Below are 7,933 nucleotides of genomic sequence, written 5' to 3' on the forward strand. Positions count from 1 at the left end.
TTTTCAAAAAAATTTACTAAGAAAATTAAAAAATCATCATTATTACAATAATAATACAAATCTCACCTGTTTATTTTTACAATTTTACTAAGAAACATTAAAAAAATTATCATTCTGAAACATCAAATTGGAAGAGCTTTTAAAAGAAGACTCATCGAAGAAAATGATGTTACAAAACCAAAGAATCATGTTTATTTTCATACGTGTCTCTCACAAAATTGTTCTCATATTATAAAAGAAAACCGAACACATCCCTTCGAAAATGCCAAACAAATGTACAACCAAAGCCTAGCAGTTATTTCCATATCACACAATTGAAACTCCACTAACAAGAACCTTAACGCTAACCTTAACGTCAGCCCTCAAGCACCCTCTAGGTTGGAAGTCCTCCTGCTCTCATCTGCCAAAAAAAGAACATGAACAACCAAGTTAGTTTCCAACTTGACAGATTTAAATGAGAAAAGGGGCTAAGGTGATGACAGAAGCATAGAGAGCACAAAGGAGTGAGATGCGGAGCACCATGCATCTCATCATCTGTGCTCTCTATCTTCTGTCAACAGCATCACCACATGCCTCCCTTGCCTCCTACTGATATCATAAGAGTGATAAAAAAGAGACAGATAGGTCGAAGACATAGTATGAAGGGGGCTATAAAGGTGGTGGATGATGGTAATGGCTACAGGAGGCACAAGGAATGTGAAAAGTCCTCAGGTAGCAAAGAACTCCCCTCTTCCCCACTATTTATAGTAGAGCGTGTTTTTATTGGTAGGACAGTAGAGTGTTTGGAAAGGGTCTTCTTCTTCTAGGTGGTACAATGCTCATGGTCTTTCCTACCTACTTGGTGACCGTTTATCTCCAGAGACCAGTAGAAAAAGTTAAATTCCGTTTACCATATCGAAAGCTCGAGAAGTTTTGTTTTGTGGGGCTAGTGGGCATCAACCCCTCCATTTGGTCAATATATGTGCAACTGACTCCATTTTTTTTTTAATTTTATTTTTACTATCAATTGAGGATGGCCATCATTTTTTGTTCTAATTGGCTAGCTAGCTAGTTTCGACACATCTGTTAACTAGATTAGGAGGTGCCAACTGACCCAACCTATGGCAACTAAGACTGAAGACCCCAACTTGGAATTGATTGCATATAGGTTGGTCGTCACTCCACTTGGAGAAGGATTTAATTTCGAATACTATTGAGATGCATGGTGGCAAAAGAGGCATTGTTACCAGTGACACATTTGGTGTTCAACAACAATGAGGCTAGGAGTAACGATTCAAAATTCCTAATAATAGGCCAATTTTTCTTAAAAATAAAATATAATCATTGATAAGTTCATATTAGTTTTGTTGGCGCAAAAGCATGTATTCCAAAGGCGACAGCAACATACAACTAACAAGTGCTTAATAAATAATTATATTTAGTTAAAAGTTCATCAGTAAGAATAACCTGCCTAGCATTTGCCAAAGATGCTTCAGATACGGTTATTACCGCACCATTAGTGTGGACTTGCCTGGGTCACCTATCGTGGGATTGATGTCATCGAATTCGGGTTGGCCACCTGGGGGATAATGCAGTATATTTTAACTCACAAGTTTAATGGCTTTACTAGTTGTATTCTAAAAGTCATGGATGATAAAAAGCTGCCCTTATTTTAGTTAGAAGATTATAGTGGATTTTATTAATGTCAAAGAGCACGAATTCTTTGTTGTACATCATATGGTCGGATATACTGTGCACACCATCCATTATATGATAAATAACTATAAACGGATGTGAATTGAATGATGTACGTCACGTATGGTTGTATACGATCTTTTATCTTATGGCGGACGGTGTGTACATGCATCATATCTTATGATGCATCATGGATATCAGGCATAACTTGTGCTCAAAGATAAAATCTCTTTGCAATAAATACCTAAATCAAAGGGCTCTGTTGTATTTTTTATTATTTTAATAAATATCGAATCCTGATTGTGATGATTATTTTAAAATAATAATCATATCACGCTAGCAATTGTCACCAAACATTTGGCGACGTGTGAGAGGTCTACCTTGGTGCGGCTTCGTTGACATCTTTAACTGAGCTCCTCAATGTTCTCTTTTAGCGCCATTAAAAGCATGGGCCATGGCATAATGTCTGTGGAGCAATTTCGTAAGGGACCTGGACACTTCGGCAAGTTGCCTTGGAAAAATGACGGATGAGATGGAGAAGAACAGAAGATTGAAAGAATATTTTAAACAAAGGGGAGAAAAAGGTGGAAACAAAACAGAATAATCCATGTTCATAGTTTCACGGCACCTTATCCTCCCCACTCCCCTTCCAATGGCCTGGTGACCCCACCGACTTCCAAGTGTCGCGCTACACGTGTCAGCCACGACGGATCACATGCACCATCCCGCAATGTCTGATGTCATCAGCCGTATTTCGTCGCGACCTGTGGGCCCACAAACTTTCCGTTCGTGGTGTCGAAGAGCATCACCTACCAGGGCATGGTCTTTTGTCCCACTAAGCACGACTTTCGAAGACGATGTTGGGTGCGTGTCAACAAAAAAAAAAAAAAAAAGAGCAGTAACGGGCACCATGAATTTTATGGGCAAAAAGATAGGATGCTTTGGGATTGAATTATCAGTGAGCCCGTGTATTATCTTGTATAAGATGTATGTCAAAATTTTGATGGACAAGATATGACTAATTTTTTCTTATCTTATTAGTTCGCGACAAAGAGCATTTATTGGTGGCTACAGTATATCAGACAATATGATGATGGTTTAAAAATTTATGCATGATTTGTGAAGAGCTTTGATCCATCGTCTCATGACCATTAACCTGAATATGGAGAGAGCCTACGACCGTATAAGCTGGAAGTCTTTTTGATATGTTTTGAAAAGTTTTGACTTCTCTAGTCAATAGATCCATTGGATCATGGGTTGCATCTGTGCCTTATCCTTCATCATCCTAATCAACAGCATTTGATAGACTTCTTTTAATCTATAGTTGGTCTTCATCAAGGTTCTCCTCTATCTCCCTACTTGTTTATTATTTGTTGATGCACTGTTTTATGCTTTGCTGGCCATAATTTGGAGATAGGTTTTAGATTCCTATGTGTTGGCCTTGGGGGTCCAATCTATTTTATACTTGCTTTTTACAGACAACTGTCTCCTTTTGGATCGGGCATCTGTCCAAAATATTGTTGTCTTCATAAAGATCTTGGAGTATTGCTTAGCAATTCTAGGCAGAAGGTCAACGTCCTCATATTTGTCATGTATTTCAGCTTAAAGACCAAGGTTCAGCTGAAACATATGATTAGGGAGTGGTTGTGCATTATGAAGCAGAGTGGATTTTGGAGCTCTTTGGACATCCCTATCGCCGGACAGAGGCTCCGAAGGCTAATTGTTCGGGTTTGGAGCTGACTATCCAGGAGCGGCTTAAAGGAATTGGTAGGCTAGGTCGTTGTTGATGATGGGAAGGGTCATGCTGGTGAGATTGGTTCTTAGCTTATTCCCTATGTATTTTCTTTTGGTAAGTTATTCCCTATGTATTTGCTGTCAAATACTGTCCTACTAAAAACCTCATTAATGAAGCTTGAGCAACTATTCAAAAACTTTCTATGGGGCTTGCACCAGAGTAGTTTTTATTATTTAGAAGCTTCCATCCCTGAGTTTCCCTAAGGTCAATTTGATAGCAGTGCGAGCGGTAGCAAGGGTGGTGCTAGATTTATTATATGACTACGAGGCTTGTGGCTGCACATGGGAGTTGGCTCTTTGATATCACTATTCTGGAAGCTAAACTTTGGACAGCTTAGGCGGGTATCACCTATACTAGGATGACCCTAAGTGCTGACTGTCTCATCATTAAGGGAGACTTGACTATTGTGATGGATTGAATTGAGGGGTCGATGAGGGTTATTACTATACATCTCCTTTATTATGGAACATTCAGAAGGGATTTTGTAGACCAATGTATTGGCTACTCCAATGTCTTGTTACAATATTTGTTTTTTATTTGTTTGACTTTTTTTTGTTGTATTCAAGTTGTATGAGTGCTCCGCCTTAGCCAAAAAAAAAGATAATTTTTGGATAGACCCTTAGTAATGTGGATGGTGATGGGAAGAGGGAATGGAGGGGTCTGGTTTGTATCTTTTGCCCGAAAGAATAATTGATCTTCCCTCATGATGTCAGCCACTAGATGACACCTCACATAGATTTCAAAGCACCATCGAACTTTGCTTTCATCCACTTACACAACTTTCAAAGTGTGATTGGGCAATCTAACGGTTAGCAACATGAAAGAAGGTGAATCATTCTTTAATGCAAAAGATGCAACTTGACACCTTCTATGCCTTCTAGGGGACCCGTAGAAGGCGCATTTGTCATGTTATGATTTGTGAAAGGGTGTTGGCGTGGAGGCCCACCATGTGACAAGGAGTGCTGTGATGGGGTGTTCATAGCCATCGAATGAGAATGGTGACATTTAAGGAAACTTATGATTGGTGGGGTTTGGCATCCAAATCTTTTTCAAAAATAACTGGAGGGATCGGAGTCAATAGGAGAGCAAAACTTTACAATTAGTTGGGGTTGACCTTGGGTTCACTTATCCTACTGAGGTAGGAGATAATTTAGTATTTGGTTCTAAATAGGGATTCTACAGGAGCTTATACGTGTCACTAGGGAGGGCCACTTTGCATCGGTCTTATATCATGCTTGAAATTGCTATATATTTTTTTTAAAAAAATTAATAATAAAGTGGTTATGCTACTACATTGCCATAAACTGACTATCACAAGGCATCAATAATAGATAAAAGATTAAGAGAAAAACAAACCCAAAAAAGAAACATGAGAGAGTAAGCAATAATATATAAAACAAGAGAAGAAAGCTATAATTAGCTCCAAATAGAGCAACTAAGCATTAGGTTAAATGATGGCCCAAATTGCATCCTCAACACCTTAAAAAACCATTGGAACCATGCAGTAAGTAGAAAAAAACTAGAGGCCCTTACTTGTGAGTATGGGGTTATGAAACACAAGAATTTGAACAATTGAAATGCCTATGATAGATTTCCTGAGTAGAGGCACTTGCATATGGCTATAAAAATAGCTATGTAATATTAAAAGGTGAAGCAAAGAAAGCTTAGAAGTGTAAACATGATATGAAAACCCTGATGATAAAAGTCTTGGACTAGATGGCTTCACCTTGCTCTTCTTCCAACATTTCTAGTATTTGGTTATCCAAGATTTGATGCTCTTCTTCACTTAGATGTTCTTCACGAATCTTGACCTAGCCAAAATCAGCTATGTTTCCCTCACCCTTATCCCAAAGAAAGAAGCAGCTAAGGTACCTTCTGACTTCCAGCCAATAAGTCTTGTTCATTGTTGTATAAGAATTTTTACTAAGTGGCTCGCCACAAGTTGAGACCCTTCCTGAATGACCTAATCAATCTGGTCAAACTGCTTATATTAAGGGGTATTCTATTTTGGATAACTATTTCTATGTTAGTGAGATCATTCACCACACTAGGTAATCCTCTGGATAAAATTTGATTTGCAAAATAGACTTCTTAAAAGCCTTCTATCAGATTATACCTTCTTACATTATCAAAGTTCTATCTTGGCTCAACTGCTATATCCCTCCTTTTCCATTCAACTATCTTGGGCTGTCGTTAGATGGCCAGAGGCTCTCCAGATCAGACTAAAATGTTCTTCTCTCAAGGATTGAATCCCAATTTACCACATGAGAATCCAAGCTTCTCTCGTCTATAGGGAGGCTCATCTTGGTCAACTTAGTTCTCACCTTGCTATCCTTATACTTCATGTCTTTGTTCAGATTACCTACTTGAGTGGCTAAGAAGATCGACTCTTATTGATGGTCATTTCTCTAGACCAGGTCCTCCTTAATCAGTGGCTTATCTTGCAAGGTCAGTTGGAGTATCGTTTGCTTGAAAAAACAGGATGGCTAGGGTTAAGAACATTTACCAGTTAATACCTCTCTTCTTGCTAGGTAGTGGTGGAGATTACTCTCAAATGAATCTAGTCTGTGGAAGAAGTAAATTTAGTGGCTGTATCATAAGAAATTAGATTAGCTAACTTATGAAGACCACCTAGGAGGTACTCTTCCTTACGGCAAGATGTGATACATGTCTTATCTGCCTTTTGGAATCGCACTCAATTCAGCTATGCAATAGTCTCCACATCTTCTTTTGGAAAGATAATTGGATCACCAACACTCCCCTCTAAGCACTTTCTCGGACCTCTTTAAGCTCTATAGGAATAAGAATGACATGGTAGCAAGTTACTTCAATTCGAGTTCAAGAAGATGGCATCTCAAACTACTTTCTAATTCTTCATTTGAGGTATGCACCCAATTTGCCCACATCTCTACCATCTTGAGCTCTATCATGCTTTGTAGCAATGAGGACCGGCTAGTTTGGAAGACTATTGGCAATGGCGACTTTATTGCTGACTCCTTGTATCAAGTCTTTAACTCCTCTAGGAGCGTCTATAGGTTTGCTTCCACCTTGTGGAATCTCCATTTCTTTGAAAGTTTGATATTTCCTATGGCTATGTTTGAAGAACAAATTGAATATCAGAGATACTATTGGAAAGAAGCTCGATAAACCTTGGGTGGCTATTCAATCTGTAGCTCTTCATCTGAAATGGTTGACCACCTCTTCTCCTATTGCCCCCTTCTCTCTATGATTTGAAAGTCCATGTCTTGCCTTGGAGGTCCTCCACCCTTAATCAACCTTTAGGTACATATGCATACATTGGATGCAGACGAAGTTTTCAAAGGCTGTCCAACCAGTTATCCTGATGCTCTTCGCCAATGTTGTTGGGAGATGTTGAAAGGAATGTAACTCTAGGCTCTTCCTATAGAGAACCTCCTCTACATTGGTGGTTGCACACAATGCTTTGTTCCTCTTCGATAATTGGCTTGTCCTCTGCAAGCCCAAGTAGCTTATAGTCTTTGGTGCAATCTAATTGAAGATAAAGTGAGTCCCCTCTTCCTTGGCCAGCACCTAATCCCCATTGTCTTGCCCCTTGGTCTATCCTCATTTATAGATGTATCCTATTCGTCTCCTCAGAAGTATATCTCTTCCACTCTGTCGAGGAGCTATGTAACCTCCCTAGCTTGTAACCCTTTCTCTAATTTCTTTTTAATAGGATCTTCTTGGTGGTCCTAGTGGCTTCTAATTTAGATAAAAAAATAAGAAGAATTATAAAACTATAGGAGAATGAGAAACTAGGCTCTCAATTCCTACTGAGAAAGAAAGGAAGCCCAAGAATCTGCAATATATCATGAAAAACCAGATAATTACAGATAAAAAGAAGATTGACAATAGACTAAAGATAGAGGCCATTATAGAAATTTGGAAACCACAAGTTTGGTAGCCTAAAAAATCATTAGAGAGCACCACAACCTATCCTTTGAGATTCAACTGAAACATAAAGAGAAGAGAAAAAGTAGAACAAGCAATATCAACCATTTGCAAAATGTTAGATTCGAAGTTTGTGTAGCCAATATACGAGCCAGATTAGGATGAACCTTCTCTTGTGTTGAAACTAAAAAGTTATCGTTCAATGCATGCTCAGCTACTCACAGCTGCTTAGTTAGCAGCTTGATATCCTTCTCTCCTCATATGCAACACCTTGAATTTTTTAAAAGAGTGCTTCCTTTGTAAGATATCCTACAATACTGGAGAGCAACCAGCACTACTGTGTGAAAAACAACTGATCTAAGCCACTACAACATGCAATCAAACTTTTCGTGGGTTATAATGAGTAACTAGAACATACAGTCTAAGTCAAGCCCCGATTAATATTAGTTCAGCATAAGGTATCGAACAATGCCACTTATAGCTTCCTAGTTTCTCAGGGTGCCATCAAAGTTGACCATTAACACTCCAAAAGAAGGGGACATCCAAGAAATAAAG

At 38.8% G+C, this 7,933-nt stretch overlaps 1 pseudogene; it reads right to left on the minus strand.

Annotated features, from left to right (window-relative positions):
* Positions 1–4,758: 4,758 nt before the first annotated feature.
* LOC140853092 (uncharacterized) lies at positions 4,759–7,486 on the minus strand (annotated as a pseudogene).
* Between the last annotated feature and the right edge of the window lie 447 nt (positions 7,487–7,933).

The sequence above is a fragment of the Elaeis guineensis genome, chromosome 13 (assembly GCF_000442705.2).
Source record: "Elaeis guineensis isolate ETL-2024a chromosome 13, EG11, whole genome shotgun sequence".
NCBI classification, from domain to species: Eukaryota; Viridiplantae; Streptophyta; class Magnoliopsida; order Arecales; family Arecaceae; genus Elaeis; species Elaeis guineensis.